Source organism: Nuphar pumila, chromosome 13 (genome assembly GCF_984573655.1).
Source record: "Nuphar pumila chromosome 13, dmNupPumi1.hap1.1, whole genome shotgun sequence".
NCBI classification, from domain to species: Eukaryota; Viridiplantae; Streptophyta; class Magnoliopsida; order Nymphaeales; family Nymphaeaceae; genus Nuphar; species Nuphar pumila.
The window spans coordinates 89,226,554-89,241,838 of record NC_143261.1 but is presented as its reverse complement, the minus strand read 5'-3'; the positions used below and the strand labels follow the sequence as shown (position 1 = coordinate 89,241,838).

General features: G+C 43.5%; 2 pseudogenes; one reads left to right on the top strand and one right to left on the bottom strand.

The window, feature by feature from the left end:
- The first annotated feature begins 1,124 nt into the window (after positions 1–1,124).
- Positions 1,125–9,856, top strand: LOC149819085 (putative purine permease 11; annotated as a pseudogene).
- Positions 9,857–11,362: 1,506 nt separating this feature from the next.
- Positions 11,363–12,960, bottom strand: LOC149819084 (putative purine permease 11 pseudogene; annotated as a pseudogene).
- Between the last annotated feature and the right edge of the window lie 2,325 nt (positions 12,961–15,285).

Here is a 15,285-nt window from a genome sequence, read left to right as displayed (position 1 = left end):
TCTCATCATCGTCTCTGCACTTCTATCACACTATCATCTTTAACAGGGAGAGCTTGGTTCAGGTCGTGGCAGGCCCTTGGCCACCCCACTTGCCCACCGGGAAGCATACTGCTTCGGCATTAAGGCAAAGGGCATGCACTCCTGATATCGAGCTCTCTATGTCCTTCAACTTGAACTCCTTATGCCAAACTACTTAGCCTAGTTAAGCTTATGCTTAAACACAAAATCGGTTTGGTTTTCAAATTAACAAGCAGGAGCCGAGCTTGGCTCGATCCACTCGGCTTGTTGTGCACCCGTAACCAAAGTTGCACATGCCATAGCTGTTTTGGGATGGCTAAAGGGATCTAAATTCCAAGAAGAAAGTACTGAAAAAAGATAAAGATTGTGCAAAGGAAATTAACAAGTCATATTAGATAATGTGGATTGTGGATCATGGTCCCCCGAAACTGTCCATCTCATTGATGGAGTCTCAACAAAGAACATGGCCAGTAAAGCTGTAACTGATAATGGCCCTCATGTTAAGTGCCATGCATCGTCTAGTGATGACCCAATCAAGGCAACCGAGCATGATAGTAACCACACAATCTTAGCCAACCTAAATTATATTTTTTGAGTTGATTTGCACCAATCAGGCTCGACAGATGTCAGATGTGAGGTCTGGTCTTTATGGTTTGGGTGGACCAGTCGTATGTCAATGCCCCCATTCACTCACATCTACAAAGTGTTAACATTTTCCACTTGGGTTTTCAGTTTTCCAATTGATAGGTGACTACAACAATGAAATTTCAAAAATTAAGGACCTCGTGCAGTAAAGTGGCGTTTCAAATTAAAAATGACCCAATACATTAAAGTGGTGTTTCAAAATTGAAACCATTTTTTTTTTTAATATTTACACCGAGAATCAGAGACCAAGCCAATAGCTGTCTTGACAGTATAAAACTCCGTGAGCTTACCCCCCTTGCCCCCAGAAAGTCGCCATGCTTCGGCTTGCACAAGGGATGACGCCACCTAAACAGCTTTCTAGCGGCCAAGGCCCCATCCCACTACACCAAACCCCTTATGGGCGAAACCAAAATCACTCAAGTAGTTTCATTTCAAGCTTCATGACATATCCAACAAAAAAAATGCTTATAAAACTAATCTCCGGCCAGTCTGCGGCATCAATCTTGGGTAAGATCTACTTCGACAAAGGCGGCAAAAGCAAATGGCTAGCCACCCTTGTCCAAACTGCTGCCTTCCCTATTCTGATTCCTTGCTTCTTCTCCTCATCACTGTCACCAACAACACCACGGCCAACACCCACAAGGCGACCATTTCCACAACCATTGCTATCTACCTGTTCCTTGGCACCTTGATCGCTGGCGACAACATGATGTATAGTTATGGTGTTGCTTTCCTCCCAGCAGTGGCGGAGCCAGGGGTGGGCGGTTGCCCACCCCAGAATTAGAAACCGAGGCAAGGGGGGTGGGCATGGTGAGCCAAGCATTTCTTCAATTCCTTGTTTACCACGACATCTTAGACTTGATTCTCGTCCTCATTATAATTTGCCTACTTTACAATGACAATCTTCTCATTTGCATAAACCAACATTGAGAAAGGTCAATATCTTAAGAAAGACTTTGTGTGTGTGTGCTCGCAAGTGCACACACATGTTCTAACTTGTTAGTCACCATTCACCAATATTGCTTTCAGCAACATTCTTAGTTGAAAAATAGACACTCTTTTCCAAAGATCCTGTAAAAATTTTGGCAAAAAAAAATTTAAAGAAAAATACCTTTTGTCTAGCTGAAGTACAATGCATCAACTGCACAAAACATTTTTTAAAAATAAGTAAAAACCACACACAAAATAGATACATGATACAAACTACTAAATATGCAATTTGGGTACAAACTGGATATTTCCTATACTACTTTCACAAATATGACCGCACATATGTGTTCCACATAGCACATTTGCTAGGAACCAACACATTCCAGACAAAAAAATATAACTTTTTGAGGCTTGAATATTAATGAAAGTTCTAGGCCATTTATTTTCAAATGCTAAAAAAACTTGCTCGCATGTTGTAATTATACGATCCAAGAGCTGATTTTTGAAAAATCTGTTGGATTAACCACCACGATTAACGTGGTGGTTATCCACAATGTGGATACATCCCCATTGAGGGATGATCATGTTGATAAATCAGCATGAGATAAAGGGGAACGGTGCGTAACCGTTCCCACCTTATGCATATAAAGGCTGGGTATCATGAGCGACCCAGGTGAAGAAAATACGGTGGAAAAGGAGATCGAAGGTCTACTCACCGACTGCATCTGGTAGCCTGGGCTCGTGAAGGGCTGCAGTCCGGCTGAGCAAAAATTCCGGCGACCTCCGACCTCCGTAAATGGCAGCATCAGGTACGCTGTCTATATTTTGTTTTTCTGTTCTGTTTTTTGCAGGGCCACTGCTACAGTGACGCCGTATGGTATGTCGCCTCGCCGGAAATCCTCGCTGGACCCAACATTGGGTTATGGGCCCACACCCCGCTTTCGCCGCGGGGTGTGCTCCGGTTTTGACCAGAAACGCAGGTCACCGTGGGGTGACCCTGCTGCTGGTCACCGGTGCCTGTCGCCGGCACCGGCGGCTATCGCCGTTGGGCGACAGTATATATATAAAAAAAAAAGAAGACTTACCTGTGTCGTCTTCAATGCTCCGGCGTTGATCGTCGGCAGGCGCCGAGGTTGTTCGACGGCAGGCGTTCGTCGACTGCCAGCTGCATGGGTCGCCGGCAGGCAGCGGTAGAGGCAAGATCCCTCTGCAAATTGTTGTTGCAGCTGCTGTCGCCCCACCGTCGACTGCGGGGTGACCATTGGGTCCCTGACGGTGGTGGCTGACACCTCCTCGCCGTCGGGGATCGTTCGATTGTCGGAACCGGCGGCCACACCCTGCAACAAAATCGAAAAGGGCGAAATAGGGTTCAGAAAAACCCTATTTCGACTCTTTACGTTTTGTTTCTCGGGTCGGGTTCATTTTCTGAACCGGACCCGCCCACCCGAATCCGATCCATAAGGTGACCCGGATCAGATCAGGGATTCGGATGGGGACCCGCTTGGATCCGACCCAGATAAGGTAAACTCCAGGTCAGACCCGGATCCAGCGGTTACCGGGTCCGACCCGGATCCGGTTATTACCGGGTTTCGGCCCGGATCCAATATGAGCCGGGTTAGACCCGGATCCGGTATGTATCGGGTCTGACCCGGATCTGGTATGTACAGGGTCTGACCCGGATCCGGTATGTACCGGGTCTGACCCGGATCCGTTCTTAACCGGATCCGGTCTTAACCGGGTCCGACCCGGATCCGGATAACCCCGAGTCTGACCCGGATCCAGTAAGCAGTCGGGTCTGACCCGGATCCAGAAGGGTCCAGGCACTATTTGGCCTGAACCGGATCAAGGACTGACTCAGTCCCCTTCTGGGACCGGTTCGGAGCCATTTTTGGCCGGTTCCTTCCAGTTTCTCACCGGCTCTGAGATCTTAAGACCCTGTTTTTCTAAATATAAGAAAATACAGGGGTTTTGGCATACGGTTATAGGGTTTTAATGAACTTTTGTTCATATTTGACCCGGTTCATAAGGTTTAGAACCGGTTCGGACCCTTGGATGACCGGTTCGGGGCTGTTTCAGACCGGTTCAGAGTGCTTTAAGACCGATTCATGGAACATATGACAGATTCATTCAGTTTAGAACCATTTCTAGAGTCATATGTCTGGTCCATTCGGTTTACGGACCATTTTAAGATATAATTTTGCATATTAGCATTAAGGATAGTTAGATGATTCAGTGTTTTCATGTCACCAAAGTGATTGAATACACGTGAGTCATAAATGAATTTTATACTATCATACAGTTCCTAAGCCGATATGCACATTGTACTTATATTTATGAAATGATAGATGACCCAAAGGTAGTTTTATCGTGTTTGGAATTTAAGTAGGGTAGAATAAGGTAAATGTGTCGAGATACATCACACATGTGTATCCAAAGATACCTTGTGTTGATGGTCTATCTTCACAAGAACCTTAGTTTTACCGAATATGGTCGGTAGGCGAAGTGGTTTCGCGTGTCGGAGCTCTTACCAAAGTAGGACTCTGATGACCCTCTTCACTCGCCTGGAAAGAAGCATATCAAGGGCCTTTATTATTTTGCTTTTTCTACTAAAGTTTTAGTCTCGTATGAATGCTTCCTGATACATGTCTTTTGTCATGCAGTTTCTAGTTCTATGATTTTAGATGGCTCTAGCTCTATTCCTTTTCTAGATGGATCCAATTTTAGTGATTGGAAAGAAACTGTTTTATTTGCATTAGGGTATATGGATCTAGATCTGGCCCTAAGGATAGATGAACCCGCTGCCCTCACTGATCAGAGTACTGCTGATCAAAAGATTGCTTTTGAGAAGTGGGAGCGCTCGAATAGACTTAGCTTATTGCTTTTGCAATCTAAAGTAGCTAAGAACATTCGGAGTGTTATCCCACAATGCAGAACAGTGAGGGAATTCATGAATGCCATTGAGGCACAGTTTGTGAGTTCAAACAAGGCCAGAGCCAGTACCCTGATGTCAAAACTAATATCATTGAAATATACTGAAGGGGAAAACATTCGCCAGCACATTTTGGAGATGAGAAACATAGCATCTCAGCTGAATGACATGAAGCTCACCATCTCTGATTCTTTCCTAGTGCATTTAGTTCTAACGTCCTTACCTTTGGAATACGGACCTTTCAAAATCTCGTACAACACACATAATGATGAATGGACATTTAATGAACTCATGTCCAAGTGTTTTGAAGAAGAAGAAAGAATGAAATGTGAGAAGGTGCAGAGTGCACATATGGCTTCTCATACGTCCAAAGTAGGACCAAGGAAGAATGCATTTAAGAGAAATGCTAGGAAGAAGCCAACTGGGGATAAGTCATCCCAAGATAAGCAATCCAACTCTGCTCCCATAAAGTGCTTCTTTTGCAAGAAGAAGGGACACATAAAGGCAGATTGCATAAAGTACAAGAAGTGGTTAGAAAAGAGAGGTAATTTGTCATTTGTTTCTCATGAATGTAATTTATTACAAATTCCTGAAAATAGCTGGTGGATTGATTCTGGTGCTACTGTTCATATTTCCAACTGTCTACAGCTGTTCCTGAGCAGAAGGGAACCAACAATGCATGAGAAAAGCATCTATTCGAGAAACAATATGTGTTCACATGTGAAGGGTGTTGAAACTTGTAGGATTACTCTGGATACGGGCGCAGTTTTAGATCTTCATAATGTCTTTTATATTCCATCGTATAGTAGAAACTTAATTTCAATTTCAAAGTTGGATAAATTTGGATATTGTTTTAAGTTTGAAAATTTCAAATTGTTCATATTCAGAAATTCAATTGAAATTGGTTCTGCATCTGTTTATGATGGTTTATATAGATTGAATGTGAAGATCCAAACTCAGGAGTCTTTGACTTCTGATTACGCATTGGTTGGAAATAAACGTAGCATGACAGATGATAAATCTTACATGCTTTGGCATCGAAGGTTGGGTCATATCTCTGAAAAGAGAATAAAGAGACTGGTAAATGAAGGGATCTTGCAATCTCTAGATTTTACTGACAATGACCCATGTGTTGATTGCATAAAGGCTAAGCATACAAACACATATAAAGAGGGTGCCAAACGCAGTAGTGAGATATTAGAAATAGTCCATACGGATGTATGTGGACCGTTTTTTCCATGTTACACAGGCGAAAAATATTTCATCACCTTTATTGATGACTATTCACGGTATATGTATCTCTACTTGATTTTCGAAAAATCTGATGTTTTTCAGATGTTTAAGGAATTTAAGAAAGAAGTAGAGAAACAAACTGATAAGGTTATTAAAATAGTCAGGTCTGATAGAGGTGGTGAATATTATGGTAGGTTTACTGAGATGGGGCAAAGGGAAGAACCATTAGCGCGATTTCTTAAAGAGGGAGGCATTGTGCCTTAATATACCATGCTTGGTAGTGCCTATCAGAATGGTGTAGCTGAAAGGAGAAATCGTACGCTTAAAAAAATGGTCAGGGCTATGTTGAATTATTCAACACTTCCCATAAAGTTGTGGGGTGAAGCCTTAAAGACTGCTGTGCATATTTTGAATAAGGTTCCTACGAAATTTGTGCCTAAAACTCCTTACGAGTTGTGGACAGGTAGGAAACCATCACTGTCTTATATGCACATATGGGGATGTTCTGCAGAGGCGAAACTGTATAACTCCCACATTAAAGCCTTTGATCCAAGAACAACCAGTGGATATTTCATTGGTTATCCAGAAAGATCAAAAGGGTACAGGTTTTATTGCTCATCTCACTCACCACAGATTGTTGAAACGGATAAGGCTAAATTCCTAGAAGATGGTTCAGTAGGATTAAGTGCACTTCAAAGCATTGGTTTTGAGAAAATACAGGATCCAGTTTCATCACCTATTAAGGAAAACATTGAAAGATACCACATTGTTATTCCTAATAATGGTGTGGTTGATCATTCGATTGTTAATGCACAAATCCAAAGTGAACCTATTGTGGACAATGCGGAAGAGCTCGAGCAGGATGATCAGGTTTCATCTGAGCCTGAGGAACGACCTGTTTGGAGATCCACATGGATTAGGAGATCTGCCATACATCCTGATTATGTGGTGTACCTTCAGGAGCCTGGTGATTTCATAGATATGGATGATGACCCATTGAATTTTATGAAAGCTGTTAAAAGCAAACAATCTCCGCACTGGATTGAAGCCATGAAAGAAGAGTTAGACTCTATGGCTAAAAATCAAGTGTGGGATCTTGTCACGTTACCTAAATGAGTAAAGCCCGTAGGGTGTAAATGGGTCTTTAAGACCAAGAAGGACTCCAAAGGTAACATAAAGAGACATAAAGCAAGATTGGTTGCTAAAGGATTCACCCAGATGGAGGGCATTGACTATAATGAGACATTCTCTCATGTCTCAACTAAGGAGTCAATGAGGATTATTCTGGCCCTCGTAGCTCATTATGACTTAGAGCTACATCAGATAGATATGAAAACAACGTTCCTCAATGGGGATCTGAATAAAGAGGTATACATGGAACAACCTCTTGGTTTCTCTGAAAATGATCGTTTGGTTTGTAAGCTTAACAAATCAATATATGGACTTAAACAAGCCTCCCGACAATGGTATATTAAATTTTCCCAAGTCATTGTGACTTTCGGGTTTACAGAAAACATTATTGTTCAATGTATATACCTTAAGGAAAGTGGGAGTAAGTTCATTATATTGATGTTGTATGTGGATGACATCTTACTTGCAACCAACGATATGAAGTTACTTTTAGAGACAAAACAGTTTCTTGCATCACATTTTGATATGAAAGATATGGGTGAGGCTGCTTATGTTCTTGGCATTGAGATTCATCGAGACCGAGCAAAAGGGTTTCTAGGCCTCTCCCAAAGATCCTATATAGAAAAGGTGTTAAAGAGATATGGGATGGAGAATTGTTCTCCTACTTCTACACCCATATCAAAAGGTGACAAGCTGAGCCTAAAGGATTGTTCACAGAACGATATTGACAAAGCACAGATGAGTGCTTATCCATATGCATCAGTTGTTGGCAACTTGCAGTATGCGCAGACATGTTCTCGACCAGATATTTCTTTTGCAGTAGGGGTACTTGGCAGATTTCAGTCTAATCCAGGTTTACCCCATTGAAAGGCTGCCAAGAAAGTCTTGCGGTACTTACAAGGGACAAAAGACTATATGTTAACGTATCATAAAGTTGACCACCTCAAGGTCATTGGCTACTCAGATGCGGATTTAGGAGGATGCCTTGATAGTAGAAAGTCTACTACTGAGTACGTCTTCTTACTTGCTGGGGGAGCGATCTCTTGGAGGAGTGGAAAGCAGACGACCACTGTTGCCCACACCATGGAGGCAGAATTCATTGCATTGTACGAGACTACTTCGCAGGCTATATGGTTAAAGAACTTCATATCACAGTTAAAGGTGGTTGATTCCATTGGGAAGTCACTGAAGGTCTACTGTTATAATGAAGTTGCGGTGTCCTTTTCAAACAACAACAAAAGTACTACGTCATGCAAGCATATGGAATTGAAGTATTTTGTTGTTAAAGAAAGGACGGAGAATCATTTAGTGCATATTGTCAATATTGGTACCAAAGAGATGATCGTTGATCCTCTTACTAAAGGGCTAGCACCAGGATTATATTCCGAACATGTAATGAGGATGGGATTGTTAAACTTTTTTTGACATATGCATATAAATAAAGTGATCACTTTCAGTCATTTGATTCTCATTATGGTTGTTGTTAATCTCATAAGGATTAGATATTCAACTAAGGACCTTTAGAATAGAATATAAAGGTCATTCTATTCATCAAGTTATTTCCATAAGGTTTTCTGGTTAAAAAGATTTATCGTCGGATCAAGTGGGAGAATGTTGGATTAACCACCACGATTAACGTGGTGGTTATCCACAATGTGGGTACATCCCCATTGAGGGATGATCATGCCGATAAATCAGCATGAGATAAAGGGGAACGGTGCGTAACTGTTCCCACCTTATGCATATAAAGGCTGGGTATCATGAGCGACCCAGGTGAAGAAAATACGGTGGAAAAGGAGATCGAAGGTCTACTCACCGACTGCATCTGGTAGCCTGGGCTCGTGAAGGGCTGCAGTCCGGCTGAGCAGAAATTCCGGCGACCAACTCCGGCGACCTCCGTAAATGGCAGCATCAGGTACGCTGTCTATATTTTGTTTTTCTGTTCTGTTTTTTGCAGAGCCACTGCTACAGTGACGCCGTCTGGTATGCCGCCTCGCCGGAAATCCTCGCCGGACCCAACAAAATCAAGCATGGGTGCCCCCCCCCCCCCCCCGAATTAGAAACCTTGGCATGGGTGCCCACCCCCCTTGCCTCTGGGAGCCCTTCCCGGCAGGGAGCTTTGCCCCCCCCTGTCCCTCGATTGTTTGTCGGCAGGGGCTCTGCTTCCCTCGAATAAATGGATAGTCCTTCAAGACCATAGCATTGTCCCCGAGACCCGAAGTCTGCCCACTCAACGAAAAACTTCTGGCTCCACCACTGCCTCCCAGCCGCGACGTTTTCACTTCTGTGCTCAACTCAATTGGCATACAATGCTGTCTTCTCTTTTCTTCTGAATTCACATCTTGAACTCCCTTGTGCTGCTGATTCTCAGCTCAGTGCTCCTTGCCTTCCACAGAGCACCCTGCCGGCATAACATCCTCCCAATATGTTATGGGAGTAGTGTTCACAATTGGTGCTTCTGCCATCTTCGCCCTCACCTTGTCTCTGATGCAATTCTCCTTCCAAAAGATCCTCAAGGAAACATTCTCCACAATTTTGGACATGCAGATTTTCACAGCACTGGTTGCAACCATCGCATGTGTAATCGGGTTGTTTGTGAGTGGAGAGTGGGATGATCTTGCTGGCGAGCGTGCTGAGTTTAGACTCGGCTGGAATTCATACATATTGGTGAACGTATGGAACGCAATCAGTTGGCAGATCTGTAATGTGGGCACACTGTGCCTGGTTTTCGCCGTGTCTTCTCTTTTCGCTAACGCATTCAGCACAGTGGCTTTGCCTGGGATACCTGTACTGTCCATTTTTCTCCTCCATGACAGGGTTAGTGCCACGAAAATTGTGGCTCTGTTCTTGAGTTTGTGGGGGTGTCTCTCTTATGTTTATTAGCAGTATCTTGAAGCTGGTGCCAAGCCCATATCTTGGTCCCTCTCCGCAAGCAAGAAGAAAAGATCTGGCACCACCACTACTTCCTAAGAGTCGACAAAAAGCAGATAATACATAGTTGTTTGTGGTTTTATATTAGCACTTGGACTCTCATTTAGCAGAAATGTTGTTCTTTGTCTCGGGTAGATCCCATTGAATGCAAGAACAGATAGTTACTCCCAGTTGCTGCAATTTTTACCTATTAGTTCTGATACAATTACTAGAAATGGCTTAGGCAAGTTGTTGCATGGTGATGACTCCAGCCAGACTTTGAGTGGGTCCTGTTGCGAGTCCAGATCAATGGGAAGAGTCGATCCAAGATGCCGGACATTGGTGCATCTAGTCCCTATGTATGTCATGGTTGTCCATGCCTGTCACATGGATACTCCATTCTAACTCATTTTCCTTATCCCCTTATATGCTAGTCATGATTGGCTATGTGCCAGCCATTCTAACTCATGATTGATCACTGTACCCACAGTCATATTCTTGTTATATAACATGCAGTTATTGGTTATCTGTCAGCCATGTCCAAGATCTAAGGTGCTCAACCAAGGATCTAGCTTTACTTGCGCAGGGCCTAAGACATAAATTGGGCTGATGGCGGACCTAATACGCACCTGTTGCCCATGCACTTTTTCTTACTTAGTGGGTGTCCCTCTCTAATTCGAGGATGGCAGGATCAACCATCTTTCGCTGCTGAACAGCCCCTCCAGATCACCATCCACACCGGGGCCGCCATAGGTCCATAACCCTCTTGGTATACGAAGTTTTTAGCACCATCTCCAGATAACAACAGCACCTGTCATGAAGGTGTGGCTGCCCAAAGATTATTGGGACGCAGCAACAGCATATGCAATCCCAAGAACTTCCAACTGGGCTTTAGCTGCATTGCTTAAGTAGCTAACGGTTGGACCACCCTATGGTGTAGCTGCCCAAGTGACATAACTACGTTTCGACCATCTAGCTTGTACTTGGTCAGGACACGCACTTATCTTACACTCTTTATCTGAGAGGATCTCGTAATCTGACCAAGTAGCTTTCATTGCATTTGGCCACTGAAAAGGGCAACACGCACCTCCGTCGCTCGTCTGTGCCCCACAACGTTCGAGATTTTGGGGCATTGAAGATGGCTCTTATAAGCTTTTCTGCTTAACATTGTCAAGCTCAAGATTGTTGTACTAAGAAGCAGAAGCTAAAAACAGCATGGGAAGCATAAGCTAGAACCAATTAATCAACTTGAAAGTGAAACGGTTGATGAATAGAAAGTAAAATGAGAATCGAATGAGATTAATGAAAATTAAATAAAAACCATTATTATTAGATTTCATGATTTTTTAACATAAGAATTAAGTTTTGTTCAAATCTCAAGATGGTGTTTCCTAATTTAAAAAAAAAAACACATGGGAAGTGAGTGGAAAAGAAGAGCAAAAAACACATAAAGACATAGGAGGCATATAAAAATGCATAGAAACATGTGAAAAGTGTAGGAGAAACGTCAGAGAAATTGAGATTTCTCAAAGTTTTAGAAGCAAAATGCACCGCTTCCAAATGAGGTTTTGGAAAGTATTGTTGTCACTTATTTAAAAAGTTTGTGACAGCACTGGTCAACCTCTGAATAGGCCGTGAATTGGGACATGCAATTTTCACCATTGCAGTTCTGTAATCTCGATCGGTGTAGCTTTGTTATATTATGGCTCGCAGAAGAGAAGAGAGCGAGAACATCATGAGCTTCTCATAACTAGTCTTTACGCGGAGTTAAAATCCCTCTCAATGATATCAAAACATCGTTTTTACTGAGACAATGATTGGATCAACACACCAAAAGCCACTAAAAAACCAGAATCACAAGGCCCGTCCACATGGTCTATGGCCTCCTTTCTCTGCACATTCTCAACTACCAACATAATCAACTCCTCCATTCTTCCTTTTAAACACAAAACTAGAGGTGGGTTTCTTGCCAGCATCAAGGTACTGCTGATAGACATAAGAAGCAAACCCCCACAAGCTCAAAAGCAGGGCCATGAGCTTCACAGTGTCCATCTTATCATGGAAGACAAAGATGGCCAAAACAGGCACAATAGGCAATGCCACTGTACTAATTACATTGGAGAAGAGAGAAGACACCGTAAAAATGAGCCCCACCACCCCAACAGAGCCAACCTGCCAGGCAATTGCGGTCCACACCATCGTCATCACATAGGAAACCTTACCGGTCTTGAAGCCGCGGAACTCACCGGGAATTGCCTCCCAGTCGCCGCTCGCAAACAGGCCAATCAGGCAGGCGGCGGTCGCGACGACCGACGTGTAGACCTGCATTTCCAGCACGGCCGAGAAGGTCTCCTTAAAGTACTTCTGGAAGGAGAGCTGCATGAGGGAGAGAATGAGGGCGTAGACGGCGGAGGCGGCAATGGTGCAGGCGAAACCGATGGCGTACTGGGTGCTGGAGACGCCGGCCGGGCGCTCGGAGTCAGAGCGGACGGCGAGGAGGACGGAGCCAAAAATGAGGAGGATTACGGAATTGAGGATTGGGGGAGTGAATTTTTGGGAATTGAGAAAGAAGGAGAAAATGGAGTTGAAGGCGAGTTGGGTGGCGCAGAGGAGGGAGTAGGTGGAGACAGGGAGGAAGGCGGTGCCGTAGCTGTAGAACATGTCGTCTCCAGCGAGAAGAAGGCCGAGACCGAGGTAAATAAGGATGGTGGTGGTGGAGGTGGAGGTGGAGGTGGTGGGAGTGGTTCTGGTGGGGATGAGGAAGAGGGGGAGAAGGATGGGGAATCCGACGACCTGAACGAGGGTGGCGAGCCATTTGGAATTGCCGCCCTTGTCGAAATAGAAACGGCCCAGGAGAGTGGCGGCGGTCTGGCCAGAGAAGAGGAGGAAGATATTGAGGGCGACCAAGAGGGACCACCAGTGCCGGTGGAGGAAAAGCTTGGTCGTGGTGGTGGTGGTATCAGGGTGAGGGAGGGGAGAGGGTGATTCTGTTTTGATTTGGATGTCAGGCTTCACGACCTCGGCCATTTTTTCAGTCGAGTGGTTTTGATCTGGTGACCTTAACAATGAGAGAGAGATTCTCAGAAGCTGATCGAGTAGTTGAGTGAGAGGTATACAGAGGAGAAACTGATTGATTGGAGAGAGAGAAAAAAAGAAAGATCAAGAACGTCTCGAGTAGGGATTATGGGATACGCGGAAATATTTATGATTACCATATGGCATATGTGAATCCACTCGGTTGAGAGAGATGTGTAGGAAATGTCAACGTTGAAAGAAGAAGGAACAGGTGAAATGTGATTGCATTTGTAATTTTTAAGAACTCAGGTTTAGTGGATCGAGGCACGAGGCCCATGCCTGGATCCAAGCTCCCTACAAAAGCCGTTTTAGACCAAGCCCCCCTCCCCCAAAACCGAGGTTTTCTAATTTGAGGATCTCTACTTCAAAGACCTTAAGGGGGAGTTTGCTTAAGGTGCCACGGCACTCCTTCTGTGGATTTTCTCTGTTGCGAAAACTGAATCAGGCCTTCCTCTCACAGGAACCCTTTTCGCAGAAAAGTAGAGTCCGCGTGTAAAACGATACACCCGTCGAGGGATTTCTACGATACCATGTTTGTTTTGGCATTGTGAGCTCCACAAAAATGCATGCCAGTTGATGCGTTTTCCATGAAAAACTTAGATTTTCTGTAACACGCAAACGCCCCCTTAGCGTGTTGTTGTACCTGATCACCCTCTAACAGTCAAGGCCTACTTTGATTGTTTTAATGGTATTGGAAGAGGGGAGGATCGTTGAGGACCCAAAACAGGTCAAGAAAAATAGCAGGCCACCCACCATTTGGAGCCGTGCAGGTGCGTAGCAAAACAACCATCCAACCATAAGTTGGCAAAATCGAAATTGAATATACAGGAAACCAATATGCACCCAATTCCAAATGAGAACACAGACCTACCCTGATGACCTTATCAACACAGATCCGGGTGATAAATTGTAGTATATGGAGTCAAGACAGCCGCAGTGGCACACCACTTTGACTACAAAGGCTTAGTTCATATTGGATGACTAAAAGCACTCACAACAAAAGAGCACATATAGCAAAAAGATGAGAGAGAGAGAGAGAGACCCTCAACACCACAGAGAGTGGTCAATCATCTAGCCTCAACACCACAGAGAATGCAAGGAAAATCAAAAAGATATCTTGGGTAATGGAAAAGGTCTGCTTTTTTAAGAAGGGATCCACCAGGTCCTTGGATGCCGTTCATCTCAATACTAACGGCATCCAAACTATCATGGTTGGGAATTGGTACGCCCTTCTTTTAGATGGGTCTCACCTTTTGATGAATCCCAATCATGTTACGGGTGAATGGCACCAGAAGGGTTTAAAATCAAGGGTATCAACGGGTCGAATCTCGTTCAGACCTTAGGCAGAATGGATTGGACCTAGGTTTAATCAGGTTCATCATCATAAGAAAGACCATAGTCGAGTCCTATGTGGATTACATGAACCAAATTCAGTCTATATTTGATAAAATTACTGATCATAGTCCTAACTTGGGTTGGACCCTGGTTTGGTATGAAATTTAACAAACCATACTCGGCTCTATATAATAATCGAACCTTTAGGTCCAACCCAGATTCTAATCGGATTTTACTTTTTTATCATTAAACCCTAATCCTATAAGGTTTGAAACGGGTCTGGGGACACCCCTGTTTAAAATGAATGGCTGATAAAAAATTCTCTCACCTCAAAAAGGGTTAGAAATTAATGGCTCACAAAGAGTCATTTGTCATCGGAAGGGTTTAAAATGTACAGCTCACAATGAATCATTAGTAGCCTATTGATGGATGTCATTCGTTGTAAAAGGAGCGACCAAGGGCACCCCCTGACTAGGGTGGGCAACCTGCTGGTTCGGCCAGGCCTCGCCCGTCCTGTTAATTTGACTAATCGACTGGCTGTTGACCAGACTACCCAGCCCGTCAATCGATGAGCCGGACCTAGGCTTGGCTCAGACCAGCATGTTGCCGAATGGCTGTCTCATGGATCACCAAATTGGGACGAACCAAGTAGGCCAACACATGTATATATTATAAATATAATTTATATAAATTTACACACAGAATTATATATATGGGTAACTGAAATATGTTTACTAACCAAATATGTTTAATGGTATGAACCAAGATTTTTATAGGTTTTTTATTTTTTTTGAAAATTTTACAATGTGATCTAGACACTTGGTTTTATAGAAAGATACTCTTCGATCATCTAATTACGATGTATAAAAAGGATCTTTTAAGAGTTAAAAATCAATGGCCTAGAATTTTCATAAATATTCAAGCATAAAAATTTGTATTTCTTGATCTGATTATGATGATCCAATAATTGATTCCTATGACCATGCCTAATGTATTTGTAGGCTTAGATTTACAAAAAACCTTATAAAAATCTCGATTGATACCAGAAAACAGATTTCAGTTTTCCACATATATATATA